The sequence below is a fragment of the Drosophila suzukii genome (assembly GCF_043229965.1).
Source record: "Drosophila suzukii chromosome 2 unlocalized genomic scaffold, CBGP_Dsuzu_IsoJpt1.0 scf_2c, whole genome shotgun sequence".
Classification (NCBI taxonomy): Eukaryota; Metazoa; Arthropoda; class Insecta; order Diptera; family Drosophilidae; genus Drosophila; species Drosophila suzukii.
The window spans coordinates 16479805-16502879 of NW_027255896.1; the positions used below are offsets into that span (position 1 = coordinate 16479805).

The 23075-nt window shown below is 40.9% G+C and overlaps 2 long non-coding RNA genes across 3 annotated transcripts in view; one reads left to right on the forward strand and one right to left on the reverse strand.

The window, feature by feature from the left end:
• The window catches only part of LOC139354217 (uncharacterized), a 72423-nt gene that overhangs the window by 2949 nt on the left and 46399 nt on the right, over positions 1-23075 (forward strand). The window contains exon 1 of one of the 2 annotated variants that reach the window (XR_011605359.1): positions 22733-22755. The exons of the other annotated variant lie outside the window; for it this stretch is intronic. This is a non-coding gene — a long non-coding RNA (uncharacterized lncRNA). Of the gene's footprint in view, positions 1-22732; positions 22756-23075 lie in introns of those variants that run through there. 2 annotated transcript variants of the gene reach the window in all.
• Positions 16651-17967, reverse strand: LOC139354218 (uncharacterized). The gene is made up of 2 exons (XR_011605361.1): positions 17134-17967; positions 16651-17077 (listed from the first exon to the last, which is right to left on the reverse strand). It is a non-coding gene; the product is annotated as an uncharacterized lncRNA (long non-coding RNA).

Here is a 23075-nt window from a genome sequence, read left to right on the forward strand (position 1 = left end):
CATCCGATTTTTCAAGATATGTGGTGGCTCGTACTAATTTTAATGTACTTAACACTCATTGCTATTCCATGTATTTGAACCAATGTAAATTTGAATTTTCAAAGGATCCGAGGAAATTTTATAACTTTGTCAATGCTAAGCGAAAGTCTTCAGCATTGCCATCATCCGTACGATTAAACTCTATTGAGGCATCTACGGATCCCGAAATTGCAGATTTATTTGCTGAATTCTTCCAATCTACTTATAGTTCTGTTTCATGGTCTAATTCTAGCTACCCTAATCACTTAAACAGGGCAAATTGTATTTTTTCTCCTGTAATCACCGAGAGTTCTCTCTTAAGGGATTTAGAAACTATAACGCCAACCTATTCTCCGGGGCCAGATGGACTCCCTGGGTGTGTTCTTAAGTTTTGTGCCCGAACTATTTGTAAACCCATTCTTAAACTTTTTAATTTGTCTATCTCATCATCTGTTTTTCCTACTATCTGGAAAGATTCTTTTATTATTCCACTCCACAAAAAGGGTGCGAAGGTTAATGCTCAGAACTATAGAGGAATCTCCAAATTGTCTGCAATTCCTAAAACATTTGAACGCATTATTACCTCTCAGTTGCAACATTTGTGCTCCTCTTTAATATCGCCGTGTCAACATGGTTTTGTTAAGCGTAGATCGACCACCACTAACCTTCTCGAATTGACATCTTATGTACTAGATGGATTTAACAAAAAATTACAGACGGACGTTATATATACAGATTTTAGTAAAGCCTTTGCCTCTGTTAACCACTCTCTTCTTTTATTCAAATTAGATCTGCTTGGGTTTCCGAATAATCTGTTAACTTGGATTTCAAGTTATTTGAATGGTAGATCTCAGAGGGATTTATTCAAAAACGCTGTTTCCAAGATGATCAACGTGACATCTGGAGTGCCTCAGGGCAGTCATTTAGGCCCTTTGCTGTTTACTCTGTTTATAAATGATCTTCCTTCTATCGTAAATCACTCTCGTGTACTAATGTATGCTGATGATGTTAAGCTTTGTTTTTCATATAATAACATTGAATCTGGTTTCTGCTTGCAGTCAGACTTAAATAGATTCCAGGAATGGTGTCAGTACAACCTTTTGAATTTAAACTATCTTAAATGCAACGTTATGACTTTTTATAGGGGTACGCCAACGTTCATGAGTTACTCTCTTCAGAACATGTCCTTGGACCGAATATACTCAGTAAACGATTTAGGTGTTCTCCTAGATCCTAAACTTAAATTTGACTCCCACATAACCTCTACTGTAAATAAAGCTATGAGTGTTCTTGGGTTTATAAAGCGTTGGTCTAAAGAATTTGATGATCCATACACTACCAAATTATTATTTACCTCACTTGTCCGACCTAATTTAGAATACTGTTCTTCCGTTTGGAGTCCTCAGTATCAAGTGCACATTGACCGTATAGAGTCCGTACAGAAACAATTTCTTCTTTTTGCCTTACGTGGTTTGAACTGGGATCAAAACGTCAGGTTGCCTCGAGTAAGAACTCGAGTAGATTGCTATTAATTAATTTGCCTACTCTAGTAAGCCGTAGAATTATGCTTGGTACTATTTTTATGAATAATCTTATCAGAGGCGATATTGATTCTGTAGATTTGGTAAGCCGCCTAAGTTTCAATGTTCCTGTTAGACTAATGCGAAACTACCATCCTATTAACTTGCCACGATGTTCATCTAATTTTAGTCAGCATGAGCCCTTTCGCGTTCTTTCTAATAATTATAACAACCTGTATCATTTAATTTGTTCCTCAACTTCTATCCCTGTACTAAAAACTAAAATCTTAGCTCATTTGCTTTAATCTTGTTGATCTATGTTTTGACCTGTCTTTATTTGTTCTATGTACCTTCCTCGCGAACCGTATTTGCCCGAAATAAAAATGGGCCAGCGCGTAACAAGCACGTGCTTGGTGTCACTTGTTTGTACTGCTCTTAGTGCATCAACGTTCAACAATAAATAAAAAACCCGAAAAAGATCATGAAGGGCATAATTGGATCTACAAAGTGGCAGGGACAACGCACGAAAACGACGAACTGTTCTACAGGGTACATTCCAGTTGAGGGAACTAAGAAGGAAGGGAGAGTCGACATCACCATTAATTAATTTGTGCAAAAACATAACCCCATGACACTTTCTAAGATGGTTCAGGGTTGGTAAGTCTCACATGATAAGAGGGCAATCGACTTCCTGTGTCCCAGTTTAAAACTCTCAAAGCAAATAAAAGGAATTGTATTTGAACGGACTCTAACATATTTTGGTAACAGCTAATTTGAGGTGACCATATACACGAGCAATATTCCATTGACGGACGAACAAGAGAAACAAACAAAAGCTTTGTTGTGTATGGATCATCAAACTCCCTTGAGCAGCGCTTCATAAATGCCAGGAGACTTCTGGCTTTGTTAGTTATAGTAGATATATGGTCTTTAAAACTAAGTTTATGATCAAATAGAACGCCAAGATCCTGAACAGAAAAAATACGTTCAAGGGCGTTATTTCCGATAGAATAAGAATACAGAGATGGATTACAACGATAAAAGGTCATAAAGTTACATTTAGAATAGTTCAAATTCAACATGTTAATCATGCACCACGTATACAAACAATTAAGATCTAATTGAAGGTCATTATATGAATTAGGTAAACACATGGACAAACATAGCTTGACATCATCTGCATACATCAAAACAGTTGACGATTTTATGACATAAGGTAGATCATTAATCATTAAGCCAAAAAGTAAAGGTCCCAGGTGGCTACCCTGTGGCACTCCAGAAGTAACATTACTTATTTTGGAAATTTTATTATTAAAACAGACCATTTGAGTTCTATTAGAAAGGTAGGAAAGTATCCACTCTAGTAGGTTGGGTGGAAAACCTAAAAGGGACAATTTATAAATAAGAATCCTATGGTTCACTGAATCAAAAGCTTTAGAGAAATCGGTATAAATCACATCAGTTTGATGATGTGTCAGAAAACCTCTAGTAATTAAAGACGTAAATTCAAGTAGGTTTGTAGAAGTAGAGCGACATCTAGTGAAGCCACGCTGACAAGGTGAAATAATAGACCTGCAATGGTGCTGCAACTGACAGGTAATAATTTTTTCAAAAAGTTTAGGAATAGAACTGAGTTTAGCAATACCGCGATAGTTTGAGATATCGGACTTGTTCCCTTTTTTAAACAATGGGATAATAAAGGATTCCTTCCATATGAATGGAAATCTACATTGACTTAGGGACAGATTAAATATCAATGTTAAGGGAAGAGCAAGATAAGATGAACAATTCCTAAGTATACAACTTGGTATTCTATCAGGACCCGGTGAAAATGAGAGCTTGAGAGTATTAAGACTCTGAAGAACATCAGATACATCAATCACTGGTTTGAAGATAGAGTTAAAATGAGGTAGTGGGTATAGATAATCTTTATTAATGACATTATTGCATTTCGTATATGTGGATTGAAAAAAGTCTGCGAATAAGTTGCAAATATCATTATCATCTGAAGCTACATTATTATTGAGAAAGAGAGAGGGAGGGAAGCAGCTAGATTTCCATTTAGAATTGACGAAAGTGTAAGCTGTGTAATTCCAGTGCATAATGTTATTTAGTATATTTAGTGCAATCTAGTATTAATCGATTTAGTTTTAAGAGATATTGTAAATAATAATGAACGGGCACACTACAAATAAGCGACGCCGATCAAGAAGAGCAAAAAAGCGCAACCAAATTTAAAAACTTTAAATAAAAACTGATAAGTTTACAAATCAGGTGTGGGGTTTGCCCAAATGTTGCGCAATGTTATCATACAGTGAGGTTGTTAAGATGTCCAAAGACGAGCTGCTGGAGCTCCTTTCCGAGAAGGGCATCATGTTCGGGGCTGATGCAACAATTTACCAACTCCGTGCTGCGTTAAACCGTGCAAGGAATCTGGAGGCTAACATCGAGGACGCCGAGGACACAGAGATCCAGGGTCAAGATGAGGAGCAGGATTCCCCGAGCACACCGAAGCTTGCAAACCGCATGCTAACGCTGATCGAAGACCGTGAGAAATTGCAAATGGCGCCGTTATTGGAACCTTCTGGAAGTTCGCAGCAAAGCGTTATGAACATGTCGAGGCAAGAACCGATTGAGCAGAACATTCGCTCAATGGCTCGCGAAACGTCGGAAATCAATCAGATGATGGAACTGTACACCGCTAGAAAGAAGCTAGCCGAACTCAAATTGATAGTCGCCGAATTGGAAGGCATGACTACAGCGAATGCTTCCATACATCAAGTCGATCTGAAGGATGTGGAGGTCATGATCCCGGAGTTTTCAGGAGACGACAACCTGTCGGTCCAGGTTTGGATCCGTGAATTGGAAAAAGCTGCCGAGGTTCATAAACTAAGCGTTACACAATGCCTATCTATTGGCACCCGTCTTCTCCGAGGATCAGCTAAGCAATACATGCTGTACGAAAAGGTGTCTTCCTGGCCAGAAATGAGCGCCACGCTCACCCAAGTTTTTGGAAACAGAATGTCAAACCAGGAAATTGCGAAACAACTGCAAAAACGCACAATTGGGAAGTCCGAGAGCTTGATGCAGTATTTCATAGCAATGCGTAATATCGCCCAGCAAGGCAACTTTGATGAAGTAGACGTCGTGAAGTACATCGTCGATGGACTAGAGGACCACAGTGGACGCGCTGCTCCACTCTACTATTGTATCACGTTGGATGAGCTACGTCAAAAGTTAATGCGATTCCAGTCTGTACGTCTGGAGTCCAATCGTAAAGCCGTCACCATGATCCCTCGCCCAGGAGCCGTAATTCCGAAAGACACTAGATGCTACAACTGCCGACAAATGGGGCACACCGCCAAATATTGCAAGAAGCCGAAAAGACCGGACAACGGATGCTTCATCTGTTTTGAAGTGGGCCATATGCACCGTCAGTGTCCCAAGCGCACCGTGGGCTTTACCTTGCCAGAAGCTGAAGAAACCATGGATGAAAAGCCGTTTATTCAGTTAGTAATTTTAAGATTAAGTAGTTTAGCAGGATGCACCGATATTAAAGATGTTTTTGCTTTGTTAGATACCGGAAGCCCAATAAGCTTTTTGGGAAAGTCATACTATCCATATTTAAATAAAGATCATCAGCTAAAGAAAAGTCCCTTTCGCGGAATTGGTGGCACATCAATACCAACGTACGGAAAAGTACCCTGTTCAATTTTGTTCGAGAAAAAGTATCACGATTTAGAAGTATACGTTATTCCCGATCTCATCTTACCTACAGCGCTTCTCCTTGGCAGAGACGCCCTTAAGTTACTCAATATTAAACTTTTTGTGAAAAGAAATCATGAAAGAAATGAATCAAATTTAATTTCAATAAATAATCGTATTGCTTTCGTTAATGAATCATTCTGTGCATCCTTGCTTAGCGATATAAATAATAGATTAATTTTAGACAAAACGCAACCCTTTAAACTAAGTATTGATTCTGTAAACCCGAATGCACCCTTGGTTCCTGATGATTCTCTCGCGGATTGGCTTTCTGATATGAAAAGCATTTGTGGAGCTATGTCTATTGACCTTGATAATGTAGATATAGGCCGCGATTTTGGTGTTTCTTCAGCTGAGGAATGTAGTAGTATCATAAAGCATTACTCGGATAATATAACTAACGCGTACGGGTCGCTTAAATGTTTAATGAGCATACGATTAACTGATTCTACACCGTTTTATAGTGCACCGAGAAGATTTTCATACTTAGAGAGAGACGTTGTTAATAAAACAGTTGCCGAGTTGTTAGCCAGTAATATTATTAGATCTAGTCAGTCCCCATATGCATCTCCCATAGTCCTTGTCAAGAAAAAGAATGGAGAAATCCGCATGTGCATCGATTACCGAGCGTTAAATAAATTAACAATTAGAGATAACTTTCCGTCCCCATTGATCGAAGATTGCTTAGAATATCTCGAAAGTAAAAAGGTTTTTTCAGTTGTAGATTTAAAGAGTGGATTCCACCAAATCGGTATGGACCCCGAGTCCGTGAAATACACCGCATTTATAACACCTGACGGACACTATGAATACCTGCGTATGCCTTTCGGTCTAAAAAATGGCCCTGCCGTTTTTCAACGATTTATTTCCAACGTACTCCATGAAATGATACGTAATCGTCAGGTTTATGTTTATATGGATGACATCATCCTGGCGACTTGTACGGTAGAAGAACATCTTGTTTTACTTTCCAAATTACTAGACCGTCTTAATGAAAACCGTCTTGAAATTAATTACAAGAAAAGTGTATTCCTAAAAAACCGCATTGATTATTTAGGATACAATGTCTGTACGAATGGTATTCTTCCAAACGAGACAGACCTAAAGGCCATTCGTGAATACCCTGAACCTCTAAATTGTAAGTCCCTTCATTCTTGTTTAGGCTTATTCTCATACTTTCGTAAGTTTGTTCCGTCATTTTCACGTATTGCTAAACCGTTGTCTGATCTGCTTAAAAATGGAGGTCCGTTCCCGATGGGAAAACTGGAATTGGAAGCTTTTACTAGCTTAAAGAAAGCATTGTCAAGTCCGCCCGTTCTTTCCTTATTTAACCCTAATAGCGAAACCGAACTGCATACCGATGCGAGCTCCCACGGGTTTGGAGCTGTGCTGATGCAGCGCCAAGATGATGGCAAGTTACATCCGGTCTTTTTCTATTCCCGTAAAGCGACTGCCGCCGAATCCCGTTATCATAGTTTTGAGCTTGAGACCCTTGCGATAATATATTCTCTCCGGCGTTTCCGTGTGTATTTAGAACACAAGCCGTTCCGTATCGTTACCGATTGTAATTCTCTTGTTCAGACGTTAAGTAAGAAATCCATAAATCCCCGTATTGCACGATGGTCCTTAGAATTGGAAAATTATAACTACTCTATTGTACATAGACCCGGTGCTAGTATGACGCACGTTGATGCCTTGAGTCGACAAACCAAATTGTTAGATACCGTGATAGATGAAATTTGCGATCCGTGTGTGCTTCCGACTAAGCCGAAATCCCTTCATGATAGTGTTTTAGAACCGATATACCCGTACAATCCTTTGAAACCGATAGATCGGCGTGAATCCGTTAGCCATATGAATCCGATAGTTCCGCGTAAGACCGTTAGATCCTCGAGCCCGTACGATAATGAAAAACCGTTAGGTCCGTGTGACTCCGTAAACCAGTTAGACCTCGTTAATCGTCTCGCGATAGCTATTCCCGAAAGTTCCGTAAATCTGTGTGAAGCGTATAAACCGTCTCTTCCGTGCGATGTAAATATGGATACCGTAGTAAATGTAGTTGGAGCTACCCCTGGGGATATAGATTTACTCTTACAGACCGAGCAGATTAGGGATCCGGAAATTGTCAAACTCCGTGATAAATTAGAAAGAGAAGCCGTTGGTTGTTTTGAACTTATTGATGGAATAATTTATAGAAAGAATGATGCCGGAAGGTTATGTTTGTATGCTCCAACTCAAATACAAGAACAGTTGATCAGATTATGTCATGAAAAGTTGGGTCATCTTGGTGTTGATAAGTGTGTTGATGACCTGAAAGATAAGTATTGGTTTCCGTTGTTGAGAAGCAAAGTCGAATCCTTTATCCGCAATTTTTTGCCGTGTATCCTGCATTCAGTACCTAAAAGTGTCCATGACCGTACCCTTCATAGCATTCCGAAAGCCCCAATTCCGTTTGATACCGTTCACATTGACCATTTGGGTCCGTTGCCGTGCATCAATTCGAAAAGAAAACACCTGTTAGTTGCTATCGATGCTTTTACCAAGTTCGTGAAATTGTACCCGGTTAATTCTACCAGTACCAAAGAAGTTAATTCCAGTCTTTTGAAATATTTTGAGTATTATAGCCGACCACGACGAATTATTTCGAATCGTGGTACTTGTTTTACATCATTTGAGTTTTCTAGTTTCCTAAGTGAGCGAAATATAGAGCACATTAAAGTTGCTACCGCTGCCCCCCAGGCGAATGGTCAGGTGGAACGCATAAACCGAGTGTTAACCCCGATGTTAGGTAAATTATCCGAACCATTGAATCAATCCGATTGGTACAAGTTGGTCAACCGAGTTGAATTTGCAATCAATAATTTCGTTCAGAAGAGTACCGGAAAGACTCCTAGTATTTTGCTTTTTGGTAGCAACCAACGGGGACCTATTGTAGACGAATTATCCGAGTATCTTGAGGAGAAGTTTAGCCTTTCTAACCCGCGTGATGTTACCTTCGAAAGGATAAAAGCTAGTGAAAATATAAAACGGTCACAAGAGCAGAATGAGTTTCGATATGCTTTGAAACATAAGGCACACCCCCGTTATAAGGTTAACGATTTTGTAGCTATCCGAAATGTTGATGTTACTCCAGGATCTTGTAAGAAATTCTCGCCGAAATATCGTGGTCCTTATAAAATCAACCGTGTATTCCCGAATGATAGATATGAAGTCACCGACATAGAAGAGTGCCAGCTCACCCAACTTCCTTACAAGGGCATTCTTGAAGCCGCCAGACTTAAACCTTGGGTGCAAACGTGAACGAAAACAATTAATTCTTGTAGTTGACTATGTAGTTAGTAAATATGTAAAGATCGAGGTCGATCTAGAGTCAGGATTGGCCGAATGTAAGCTGTGTAATTCCAGTGCATAATGTTATTTAGTATATTTAGTGCAATCTAGTATTAATCGATTTAGTTTTAAGAGATATTGTAAATAATAATGAACGGGCACACTACAAATAAGCGACGCCGATCAAGAAGAGCAAAAAACCGCAACCAAATTTAAAAACTTTAAATAAAAACTGATAAGTTTACAAAAGAAAAGAAAAGCTTAGGATTAAGCCTAGTACTCAGATCGGCTAAGAGTTTCACTAGTCGAAAAATCTTATTCTTTGTAGTGTGACCGAAGTTTTCAAAGTTCACCCGCAATGCATGTAGCATGGTCTTACTGTCAAGCAGTTGGGTTTGAAATTTAAATTTAAAAAGGAGGAGTCTGCTGGTACACAATTAAATTAAAATAAAAATAAATGGAATGTTCAACGAATGTTTTTATTTATGTAAATTAGTAGTTTAAAGCTTCCTTTTCCCACGGATGCTTCACCATCTTTCCCGCTCCACCGCAGTCCAGCTCCGAGTCTCAATGGGCATATTGGACCTTGAGGAAGTGGGAGCCGGATTGGGAACGGGGTTGATCCGCTGATGCTGCAGGAAGTCGCCCAGCATCCTGGCAGTGGCTGGCTATGGCTTCTCCAATTGTTCCTTAGCGGGCGCCCTATTTTCCTCCTCCCTATAGAAGCCAGAGGGTCCCCCAGCTCCGCCTAAGCTGCCAAGTAGCTGGTGGTGGTGATGTCCGGAGTCCTAATGGAGAGGTCGTCGGAGATCGTATTACTGGTGGTTCTGCTAAAAAGATACTTATATTTGTACAACGCAACCAAATTCTTTTGGCCAGATCTTACTTTCTTTGCGAGGACGCGCCCGGCAGGATGTCCATGTAGAGATTTGAGTCCCACTCGGCATATTCCTTCCCACTGGGATTCTCTAGTGGATCTCCAACAGCACTTCACCTATTTTGCGAATTTGACCCTTTTGCGGAATTGCTTCCTGTCGGTTAAATCCCACAATAAAGGGCATAAGCTTGGATTTGGCGTCATATTTCATCTGTACTTTTTTTTATTATACCCGTTACTCGTAGAGTAAAAAGGTATACTAGATTCGTCGGATAGTATGTAACAGGCAGAAGGAAGCGTTTCCGACCCCATAAAGTATATATATTCTTGATCAGGATCACTAGCCGAGTCCGGATGAACGCTGAGATCTCGGAAACTATGAGAGCTAGGGTATTGAGATTTGGTGTAAAGATTCCTGAGCTTCTTACGCAGCGCAAGTTTATTTCAGTAGACTGCCACGCCCACACTAACGCCCACAAACCGCCTAAACTTTAACTCCTACAGTTTTGATGCTAGATAAAAAATTTTAACTGATATGTATTGTTCTCATCAATACCTATCAATTGACCTAAAAAAAAGTTTGCCACGCCCACTTAAACGCCCACAAACCGCGAAAACCTGTGACGCCCACAATTTGCATGCTAGATAAATTTTAACTGAAATGTATTGGTGTTGTCAATACCTATCGATTGATCCAAAAATAAATTTGCCACGCCCACTCTAACGCCCATAACGCTTAAATCTGTCTACCGCCGGTAGGTGGCGCATTTTAATCTCGCTTTGTTGCTTGCATATCTCCATTTCCCTTTGAGTAACGGGTATCTGATAGTCGAGGTACTCGACTATAGCGTTCTTCCTTGTTTTTATTTTTATTTTTTATTGCGCTGCGCAAGAAGCTCTGGAATCTGCATGATAAATCCCAATATTCTAGCTCTTATAGTTTCCGAGATTGCAGCGTTGATCCGACGGACATGCCTAGATCGACTCGGCTGGTGATCCTGATTAAGAATATATATACTTTATGGGGTCGGAAACGCTTCCTTCTGCCTGTTACATACTTTCCGACGAATCTAGTATACCATTTTAATCTGCGAGTAACGGGTATAAAAGGGCTTGCAGGTATTTGCTGGTATGCCTTGGGATCGTGAATAGCACATTTAAAAACCACTTTGGGGTCGTCTATTGTACCAATTTATACTTATTGTAAAATGGATAAAATAAGAATGGTACATGTGGTACTTTCTCCCTTAGAACTTTCAGTGAACGGTCGTGTTTTTGTCTTGCGCTCCGAATTTTTGTTCTTTTTGTCCATAAACCATCGGGGTTTAATTTATATTTTCATACGTCTATATTACTTTTTATGTCCCTAACAACATCCGTTCGCTTCGCGAGTGCATAGTGATTGTTTTGTGTTTAAATTAACAAAATTAGTTTGCACGTCTAATCTCTGTGCAGTGTTTGTTGTTATAGTTTTTTTCTAATTGCCTTCTTCTTTTCTTCCAAACGCTGTTTGGAGCGGTAAGTGTCTAAACGGTAGTTACCCGCTCTCCCGCACTCCCGCTTATAACTTTGTTTTTGGAACATCTAAAACTTACGCTCCCCCAGCTTACTTACTCCCGCTCATTCTCTCCCGCTCTCTAACTCTCTCTTTTACTTGCGTAGCTTTATTCTCTTGGCACTGTGGTTCGGAATATCGCGATAATGGCTGTCTGCAATTTAAAGAAATGCAAGTCGTTAATTTCGGCTGGACAACAGAGCATTCCGTGCCATTCGTGTGAGAATATTTTTCATGCAAAATTCCTTGGCTATTCGGGCCTGGTACGCGATGCAATCGACATGAGAAGTGGCTTGCGCTACTATTGTGATGAATGCATTGCTTATGAAACCCAGGCACTCTCTATAAGGCGGCTTACAAAAAGCACTGTTACGGAATTAGTCCGGAACAGCCGTAAAAATACGGATCTGCTTGTGGCGCTTGAGTCGCAGCTCACTAGCCGTATGCTATCTGAGCCCGATTCTCCTAAGCGTAAAAAGATCGCGGTCGATAGACAACCCACGGTAGCCGCTAGTGTAACTCTCTCTGGCGATCCGGGGTCTGCAGCACAGCAGTCGATCTCAGCCGCCGCACAAATGGTACTGAGATCGAAAGCTAAAAAAGATTCGGTTTCCGAATGCAAAGGACGCGAGATTTTGCCGCATGAGACGCCCGAAAAATCTGCTATAAGCAATACTTTAATAATTCCAACGCCGCATGTTGACTTAACGTCCGGAGTACCGAATGAAACTGGTAGTGCAGCCGTAAATGCGGTAGTACCTAAACCTGTCACATTCGTGGTACCTAAAACAGTCACCTGTGTACCGCAGCGGAAACAAATTTTTGTTTCTCGGCTAAATCCTGACCTTTCATCGCTGGACATTACGGCCTATATCCGTAACAAAGTTCAGATTGATGATCTAAAGGTTGAACGATTTAATTTTCCATATGCTAGGGAAGTATCATCTTTTAAGATCGGTGTTCCCTGTGCTCATTTTGCAACTATGTGCTCAGCCAATTTTTGGCCTGTTGGCATTTTTGTTAAAGAGTACGAACCTAAAAAAAGAAAATTCGTTCAAAGGAAGTTGGAAATCCCTTTAAAGAGCCATCCACATCTACATCCTCATCTATCTCAAAAAACTAGATTCTTTTCTTCAGCTTTATTATCAGAATACAAGAGGTTTACAAAGTAAGTTGACCAAATTGTATACTGATAGTTTTTCCTTGTCTTCCCATGTTATTGTTTTTACTGAAACCTGGTTAAAACCGGAAGTTCTAAGTTCCGAAGTTTTTCCAAGTAAGTACACAACTTACAGGCTTGATCGTCCGTCCCGACGTGGAGGTGGAGTTTTAATTGCAGTTGACTCAGAATTAACGTCTGAAGTAATAACGTCCGACGAAATAAATGACATTGAATTTCTGTGTATAAAACTATCCCTTCCGGGTATGTTCATATATTCCGCCATCATCGGAATTCCCGACATATGCGAATCATCTGTCCGCTATCCAGTTTATTTCAAGTAAACTATCAGATAGGGATCAGTTAATAGTTTTAGGTGACTTTAATATACCTAGGGCGACATGGTCCACCGTCGAAACCTCAAATATATTGTTACCTTCAACGCAGCATGATTTTCTTGACGGTTTGCTTGATATTTCATTGTCTCAAGTAAATCATGTATTAAATTTCTTAGGACGATTACTGGATCTATGCTTTGTTTCCAGTCCAGATTGTGTCTGCATAGCTAGAACCTCTGCAATTACTTTACCAGAAGACCCTTATCACCCAACGCTAGAGCTGACTATCGACACGGGTACAAAAGTGTATGAAGTATCTGAAAAAATAGCTAAACGCATCCCCTGCTTTCGTAAAGCGAACTTTGCACTCATTAATAGCCTTATAGCTTGCTCGGATTGGTCCAATCTGTACTTAAGTACTAATATAAATGAAGCGGTTAATATATTTTATAACATATTAAACGAAGTTTTTGATACATGCGTTCCTACGTATTATCCTAAAATTTCAAACCAACCTCCGTGGTTTAACAAAGAGCTGGCACGACTTAAAAATGTAAAGTCTAGACTCTACAAAAAGTTTAGAGCTTCAGGTTCACAAGCTGCCTTTTCCCGATACTTAAGTGCTCGGTCCGATTTCACCGTGCTTAACGCTCAGTGTTATAAAAACTATTTAGCTCGTTGCAAGACCCAGTTTACACTGGATCCAAAACAGTTTTATAATTTTGTTAACACAAAGCGTAAATCTTCTAGTTACCCATCATCACTTAAATTTGAAAATTCGGCTGCTAGCACTGATCAAGCCATAGCCGATCTTTTTGCACAGTTTTTTCAAACCACCTATTCAACATCAATTCCTCCAGATCAGTCTTACCCATATGTCATTCCTAAATCAAACTTTATTTGTTGTCCTGTTATAAGTAAAAGCTCACTTCTTTTAGAATTGCAAAGGGTCAAACCAGTCTACTCTCCGGGTCCTGACGGAGTCCCTGGATGTGTGCTTAGGTATTGCGCTGAGACTTTGTGTAGACCATTGCACAAACTGTTTACTTTGTCTTTAGAAACATCCGATATCCCACACAGATGGAAGGAATCGTTTGTTATCCCGTTTCATAAAAAAGGGAGTAAATTGAACGCATGTAATTACAGAGGTATTTCAAAGCTATCAGCTATACCGAAGCTCTTTGAGAACATTATTACGCCTCATTTACAACACAGTTGTAGGTCCCTTATTTCCTCTTGTCAACACGGATTTATAAAACGTAGGTCAACGACAACCAACCTTTTGGAGTTTACTTCATTTGTTATAGGAGGTTTTAGAAAGAATCGTCAGACTGATGTGGTCTACACTGATTTTAGTAAGGCGTTTGATTCTGTAAGTCACCCGATTTTAGTCCGGAAATTTGACCTTTTAGGGTTTTCAGGTGATCTTCTTAGGTGGATTTTAAGTTATTTGAATGATAGGACTCAAAGGGTCATTTTTAAAAACTCTTTGTCATCCCTAATCCGAGTTACTTCCGGTGTACCACAAGGAAGCCATCTCGGTCCGCTCCTGTTTACATTATTTATAAATAACCTTCCATTAGTCTTAACGAAGTCACGGGTTCTTATGTACGCAGATGACGTTAAGTTGTGCCTGCAATATAATGACCCCGCACAAAGTTTAGCTTTACAATCGGATCTAAATGCATTTCAAACATGGTGCATGGATAATGAATTGAATTTAAATGGTTCTAAGTGTAAACTAATGACCTTTTTTCGTGTCAGCCCCCACTACTCAACGTATACTTTGAGTGGTTGTGCGTTAGATAGGATAACGCATGCTGACGACCTTGGAGTCTACATGGATCCTAGACTTAAAATTTTCCGATCACATTACTACTATGGTAAATAAAGCCAGGGGCGTGCTTGCATTTATCAAAAGGTGGTCGAAGGAATTCGATGATCCCTATGTCACAAAGACCTTGTTTATTTCATTAGTCCGACCAATTCTTGAGTACTGCGCTCCTGTTTGGAGTCCCCAATATGGGGTGCATATAGACCGGATTGAGTCTGTGCAAAAAAACTTCTTAATATTTGCCTTACGGAGACTTAACTGGGATACAAGCCTAATACTACCATCCTACTCTAGTAGACTACTTCTAATTAACTTACCATCGTTAGCTAACCGTAGAACTATGCTTGGTATTACGTTTATTAGAAATCTTATTCATGGTGATGTAGAGAGTCCCGAGTTACTGGGTCGCCTGCATTTTAATGTGCCAAATAGATTTACTAGAAACTATATTCCTTTAGTATTGAATCACTGTATCTCTAATTACGCAATGCATAAACCTTTTAGAGTACTTTGCAATGATTATAATAGACTATATCATCTAATATCTACTACTGACTCACTTCCTATCTTTAAATCAATAATATTATCCTCCCTAGTAACTAATTAGTTTTACTTGATGTATTTTGTCTATTCGTATTGACCTGTATTTTTAATTGTCTATTGTTACATTGTCTTTTTCTTTGTCCGCGATTATGTTTACTCGCCCAAAACGGTGATGGGCTCCGCGCGTAACAAGCTTTGCTTGGTGTCGTAGGGCCACTTGTTTGTACTGACCATAGTGCATCAACGTCCAAGAAAAATTTGTTAGTATGCGGTCACACTTAACGTCTTGGTTATATCCATATGCCAGAGAGGATGCAAATTATGGGCGCTACAGGTTTAGGCGGCTTGTGGGCGTGGCACATTTGCGAAACAAACTTGCGCTGCGCACAAGGCTACGGAATCTTTAATCTGAAGTCCCAATTCTCTATCTTTGATAGTTTCCGAAATATCCGCGTTCATAGTTGCGATTTTTAAAGCTTGTGGGCGTTAAAGGGGCGTGGCAAACTTTTTTTGGGTCCATCGGGTATTGATGAGAACAATACATTTCAGTTAAAATGTTTATTCTAGCATCGAAACTGCGAGTAACGGGTATAAAAGGGTTTGCAGGTATTTGCTGGTATGCCTTGGGATCGTTACAGCCTAGTACTCAGATCGGCTAAGAGTTTCACTAGTCGAAAAATCTTATTCTTTGTAGTGTGACCGATGTTTTCAAAGTTCACCCGCAATGCATATAGCATGGTTTTACTGTCAAGCAGCTGGGTTTGTTGCCAAACGGAAAAGAAATCAATTGGAGAAATTTAAAAAGGAGGAGTCTGCTGGTACACAAACAAATTTAAATAAAAACAAGGAAGAACGCTATAGTCGAGTACCTCGACTATCAGATACCCGTTACTCAAAGGGAAATGGAGATTTGTAAGCAGCAAAGCGAGATTAAAATGCGCCACCTACCGGCGGTAGACAGATTTAAGCGTTATGGGCGTTAGAGTGGGCGTGGCAAATTTATTTTTGGATCAATCGATAGGTATTGACGACACCAATACATTTCAGTTAAAATTTTTTATCTAGCATGCAAATTGTGGGCGTCACAGGTTTTCGCGGTTTGTGGGCGTAAATATAATATATAATATATATATATATAATAAATGGAATGTTCAACGAATGTTTTTATACCCGTTACTCGTAGAGTAAAAGGGTATACTAGATTCGTCGGAAAGTATGTAACAGGCAGAAGGAAGCGTTTCCGACCCCATAAAGTATATATATTCTTGATCAGGATCACTAGCCGAGTCGATCTAGCCATGTCCGTCTGTCCGTCTGTCTGTCCGGATGAACGCTGAGATCTCGGAAACTATGAGAGCTAGGCTATTGAGATTTGGCGTACAGATTCCTGAGCTTCTTACGCAGCGCAAGTTTGTTTCAGTAGACTGCCACGCCCACTCTAACGCCCACAAACCGCCCAAAACTGTAACTCCAACAGTTTTGATGCTAGATAAAAAATTTTAACTGAAATGTATTGTTCTCATCAATACCTATCGATTGACCTAAAAAAAATTTGCCACGCCCACTTATACGCCCACACACCGCGAAAACCTGTGACGCCCACAATTTGCATGCTACATAAAAAATTTTAACTGAAATGTATTGGTATCGTCAATACCTATCGATTTATCCAAAAATAAATTTGCCCACTCTAACGCCCATAACGCTTAAATCTGTCTACCGCCGGTAGGTGGCGCATTTTAATCTCGCTTTGCTGCTTGCATATCTCCATTTAGCTGAGTAACGGGTATCTGATAGTCGAGGTACTCGACTATATCGTTCTTCCTTGTTTTTATTTAAATTAGTAGTTTAAAGCTTCCTTCTCGTCCCACGGATGCTGCGCCTTCTTTCCCGCTCCACCGCAGTTCAGCTCCGAGTCCCAATAGGCATATTGGACCTTGAGGAAGTGGGAGCCGGATTGGGAACGGGGTTGATCCGCTGATGCTGCAGGAAGTCGCCCAGCATCCTGGCAGTGGCTGGCTATGGCTTCTCCAACTGTTCCTTAGCGGGCGCCCTATTTTCCTCCTCGCTATAGAAGCCAGCGGGTGTCCGGAGTCCTAATGGAGAGGTCGTCGGAGATCGTATTACTGGTGGTTCTGCTAAAAAGATACTTCTATTGGTACAACGCGACCAAATTCTTTTGGCCAGATCTTACTTTCTTTGCGAGGACACGCCCGGCAGGATGTCCATGTAGAGATCGAAGTCGCACTCGGCATGTTCCTTCCCACTGGGATTCTCTAGTGGATCTCCTCCAGCACTTCAACTATTCTGCGGATTTGCCCCTGTTGTTTTGCTTCCTGTCGGTGAAATCCCACAATAGAAGGCAACTGCTTGGATTAGGCGTTCTATTTCATCTGCACTGAACTCCTGCATCCTATTTTGGGGTTTTCCTTTCATTTTTATACCCGCTACTCGTAGAGTAAAAGGGTATACTAGATTCGTCGGAAAGTATGTAACAGGCAGAAGGAAGCGTGTCCGACCCCACAAAGTATATATATTCTTGATCAGGATCACTAGCCGAGTCGATCTAGCCATGTCCGTCGGATGAACTCTGCAATTTCGGATACTATAAGAGCTAGGATATTGGGATTTGGCATGCAGATTCCTGAGCTTCTTGTGCAGCGCAAGTTTGTTTCAGCAGAGTGCCACACCCACTCTAACGCACACAAGCCGCCCAAAACTGTGGCTCCCACAGTTTCGATGCTAGAATAAACATTGTAACTGAAATGTATTGATCTTATCAATACCCGATGGACCAAAAAAAAAGTTTGCCACGCCCCCTTTAACGCCCACAAACTTCAAAAAATCGCAAGTATGAACGCGGATATCTCGGAAACTATCAAAGATATACAATTGGGACTTCAGATTAAAGATTCCGTAGCCTTGTGCGCAGCGCAAGTTTGTTTCGCAAATATGCCACGCCTACACGCCGCCTAAACCTGTAGCGCCCATAATTTTCATCCTCTCTGGCATATGGATATAACCAAGACGTTAAGTGTGACCGCATACTAACAAAATACCACATGTACCATTCTTTTTTTAATCATTTTACAAAAAGTATAAATTGGTACAATAGACGACCCCAAACTGCTCCAAAATTCTATTAATTTTTTTACAATATTATTTTTTTGCAATTTCTCTGTTATAAATTTTGACAAAGTGGTTTTAAAATGTGCTTTTCACGATCCCAAGGCATACAAGCAAATAACTGCAAGCCCTTTTATACCCGTTACTCGCAGAGTAAAAGGGTATACTAGATTCGTCGGAAAGTATGTAACAGGTAGAAGGAATCTGTTTCGACCCCATAAAGTACTTATATTCTTAAACCGTCGGATTAGCGCTGAGATCTCGGAAACTATAAGAGCTAGGATATTGGGATTTGGCATACCCGTTATACCCGTTACTCGCAGAGTAAAAGGGTATACTAGATTCGTCGGAAAGTATGTAACAGGTATAAGGAATCTGTTTCGACCCCATAAAGTATATATATTCTTCATCAGGATCACTAGCCGAGTCAATATCGCCATGTCCGTCTGTCTGTCCGTCGGGTGAACGCTGAGATCTCGAAAACTATATGAGCTAGGATATTGGGATTTGGCGTGCAGATTCCTAAGCTTCTTGCGCACCGCAAGTTTGTTTCAGCAGGGTGCCAAGCCCACTCTAACGCACACAAGCCGCCCAAAACTGTGGCTCCCACAGTTTCGATGCTAGAATAAACATTTTAACTGAAATGTATTGATCTCATCAATACCCGATGGACCCAAAAAAAAGTTTGCCACGCCCCCTTTAACGCCCACAAACTTCAAAAAATCCCAAGTATGAACGCCGATATCTCGGAAACTTTCAAAGATAGAGAGTTGGGACTTCAGATTAAAGATTCCGTAGCCTTGTACGCAGCGCTAGTTTGTTTCGCAAATATGCCACGCCCACAAGCCACCTAAACCTGTAGCGCCCATAATTTTCATCCTCTCGGAAACTATATCAGCAGGGTGCCACGCCCACTCTAACGCACACAATCCGCCCAAAACTGTGGCTCCCACAGTTTCGATGCTAGAATAAACATTTTAATTGAAATGTATTGTTCTCATCACTACCCGATGGACTCAAAAAAAGTTTGCCACGCCCCCTTTAACGCCCACAAACTTCAAAAAATCGCAAATATGAACGCGGATATCTTGGAAACTATCAAAGACAAAGAATTGGGATTTCAGATTTAGATTCCGTAGCCCTGTACACACCGCAAGTTTGTTACGCAAATATGCCACACCCGGTCTAACGCCTACAAATCGCCCACAAAATTCAAAAAATCGCAAATTTGAACGCGGATATCTCGGAAACTATCAACGATAGAGAATTAAGACTTCAGATTAAAGATTCCGTAGCCTTGTACGCAGCGCACGTTTTTTTTCGCAAATATGCCACGTCCACAAGCCGGCTAAACCTGTAGCGCCCACAATTTTCATACTCTCTGGCAAATGGATATAACCAAGACGTAAAGTGTGACCGCATACTAACAAAATACCACATGTACCATTCTTTTTTAATCATTTTACAAAAAGTATAAATTGGTACAATAGACGACCCCAAACTGCTCCAAAATTCTATTAATTTTTTTACAATATTCTTTTTTTGCAATTTCTCTGTTATAAATTTTGACAAAGTGGTTTTAAAATGTGCTTTTCACGATCCCAAGGCATACAAGCAAATACCTGCAAGCCCTTTTATACCCGTTACTCGCAGAGTAAAAGGGTATACTAGATTCGTCGGAAAGTATGTAACAGGTAGAAGGAATCTGTTTCGACCCCATAAAGTACTTATATTCTTAATCCGTCGGATTAGCGCTGAGATCTCGGAAACTATAAGAGCTAGGATATTGGGATTTGGCATACCCGTTATACCCGTTACTCGCAGAGTAAAAGGGTATACTAGATTCGTCGGAAAGTATGTAACAGGTATAAGGAATCTGTTTCGACCCCATAAAGTATATATATTCTTCATCAGGATCACTAGCCGAGTCAATATCGCCATGTCCGTCTGTCTGTCCGTCGGGTGAACGCTGAGATCTCGAAAACTATATGAGCTAGGATATTGGGATTTGGCGTGCAGATTCCTAAGCTTCTTGCGCACCGCAAGTTTGTTTCAGCAGGGTGCCAAGCCCACTCTAACGCACACAAGCCGCCCAAAACTGTGGCTCCCACAGTTTCGATGCTAGAATAAACATTTTAACTGAAATGTATTGATCTCATCAATACCCGATGGACCCAAAAAAAAGTTTGCCACGCCCCCTTTAACGCCCACAAACTTCAAAAAATCCCAAGTATGAACGCCGATATCTCGGAAACTTTCAAAGATAGAGAGTTGGGACTTCAGATTAAAGATTCCGTAGCCTTGTACGCAGCGCTAGTTTGTTTCGCAAATATGCCACGCCCACAAGCCACCTAAACCTGTAGCGCCCATAATTTTCATCCTCTCGGAAACTATATCAGCAGGGTGCCACGCCCACTCTAACGCACACAATCCGCCCAAAACTGTGGCTCCCACAGTTTCGATGCTAGAATAAACATTTTAATTGAAATGTATTGTTCTCATCACTACCCGATGGACTCAAAAAAAGTTTGCCACGCCCCCTTTAACGCCCACAAACTTCAAAAAATCGCAAATATGAACGCGGATATCTTGGAAACTATCAAAGACAAAGAATTGGGATTTCAGATTTAGATTCCGTAGCCCTGTACACACCGCAAGTTTGTTACGCAAATATGCCACACCCGGTCTAACGCCTACAAATCGCCCACAAGTTTCAAAAAATCGCAAATTTGAACGCGGATATCTCGGAAACTATCAACGATAGAGAATTAAGACTTCAGATTAAAGATTCCGTAGCCTTGTACGCAGCGCACGTTTTTTTTCGCAAATATGCCACGTCCACAAGCCGGCTAAACCTGTAGCGCCCACAATTTTCATACTCTCTGGCAAATGGATATAAGCCTAGTACTCAGATCGACGAAAACCGCGAGCTAACCATAGGAGTGAGCGAGAGGCAAACAGGCGGCTAAAGGTTTTCGTTGGGTCTGTTTTTGAGCGCGGTACTCAGATGAGCTAAGGAAATACCAGACAAAATACCTGATTTCGCGAGTGAATTTTCGATGATCGCCGTTAGACGCGGCCCAAAGAATAAGAAATTTAGTCTTTGGCGGTGTTCGTGCAAAGGCGATGTGGAAACTAAATATTAAAAATGAAAGGAAAACCCCAAAATGGGATGCAGGAGGTCAGTGCAGATGAAATAGAACGCCTAATCCAAGCAGTTGCCATTTATTGTGGGATTTCACCGACAGGAAGCAAAACAACAGGGGCAAATCCGCAGAATAGTTGAAGTGCTGGAGGAGATCCACTAGAGAATCCCAGTGGGAAGGAATATGCCGAGTGGGACTTGGCACTCTACATGGACATCCTGCCGGGCGTCTCCCCGCAAAGAAAGAGATCTCCGACGACCTCTCCATTAGTACTCCGCACACCACCACCACCAGCTACTTGGCAGCTTAAGCGCAGCTGAAAGACCCGCTGGCTTCTATAGGGAGGAGGAAAATTGAGCGCCCGCTAAGGAACAGTTGGAGAAGCCTTAGCCAGCCACTGCCAGGATGCTGGGCGTCTTCCTGCAGCATCAGCGGATCAACCCCGTTCCCAATCCGGCTCCCACTTCCTCAAGGTCCAATATGCCTATTGGGACTCGGAGCTGAACTGCGGTGTAGCGGGAAAGACGGCGCAGCATCCGTGGGACGAGAAGAAAACTTTTAACTACTAATTTAGATAAAAACAAGGAAGAACGCTATAGTCGAGTACCTCGACTATCAGATACCCGTTACTCAAAGGGAAATAGAGATATGCAAGCAGCAAAGCGAGATTAAAATGCGCCACCTACCGGCGGTAGACAGATTGAAGAGTTATGGGCGTTAGAGTGGGCGTGGCAAATTTATTTTTGGATCAATCGATAGGTATTGACGACACCAATACATTTCAGTTACAATTTTTTATCTAGCATGCAAATTGTGGGCGTCACAGGTTTTCGCGGTTTGTGGGCGTTTAAGTGGGCGTGGCAAACTTTTTTTAAGTCAATCGATAAGTATTGATGAGAACAATACATTTCAGTTAAAAGTTTCTTTCTAGCATCAAAACTGTAGGAGTTACAGTTGTGGGCGGTTTGTGGGCGTTAGAGTGGGCGTGGCAGTCTACTGAAACAAACTGCGTAAGAAGCTCAGGAATCTGTACGCCAAATCTCAATAGCCTAGCTCTCATAGTTTCCGAGATCTCAGCGTTCATCCGGACAGACAGACGGACAGACGGACATGGCTAGATCGACTCGGCTAGTGATCCTGATTAAGAATATATATACTGTATGGGGTCGGAAACGCTTCCTCCTGCCTGTTACATACTTTTCGACGAATCTAGTATACCCTTTTACTCTACGAGTAACGGGTATAAAAACATTCGTTGAACATTCCATTTATTTTTATTTTTATTTAATTGTGTACCAGCAGACTCCTCCTTTTTAAATTTCAATTTCAAACCAAACTGCTTGACAGTAAGACCATGCTACATGCATTGCGGGTGAACTTTGAAAACTTCGGTCACACTACAAAGAATACGATTTTTCGACAAGTGAAACTCTTAGCTGATCTGAGTACTAGGCTATAACCAAGACGTTAAGTGTAGCCGCATACTAACAAAATACCACATGTACCATTCTTATTTTTAATCATTTTACAATAAGTATAAATTGGTACAATAGACGACCAAAGTTCTATTCATTTTTTTTACAATATTCTTTTCTTGCAATTTCTCTGTTATACATTTTGACAAAGTGGTTTTAAAATGTGCTTTTCACGATCCCAAGGAATACCAGCAAATACCTGCAAACCCCCTTCAGTTCCAAAAAAAAAGTTTCACTTGTGAATCACCTTGGGAATCACCTGGGACATGTCCTCGTGCACAAGTGAAGAACAAGTGACGCTCCATATAGAAAATTGTATGGGATGTCCGCATTTTCACAAGTGAAAATTCAAATGAAAATTTTTCGAAGTCCTACGGGATTTCACTTGT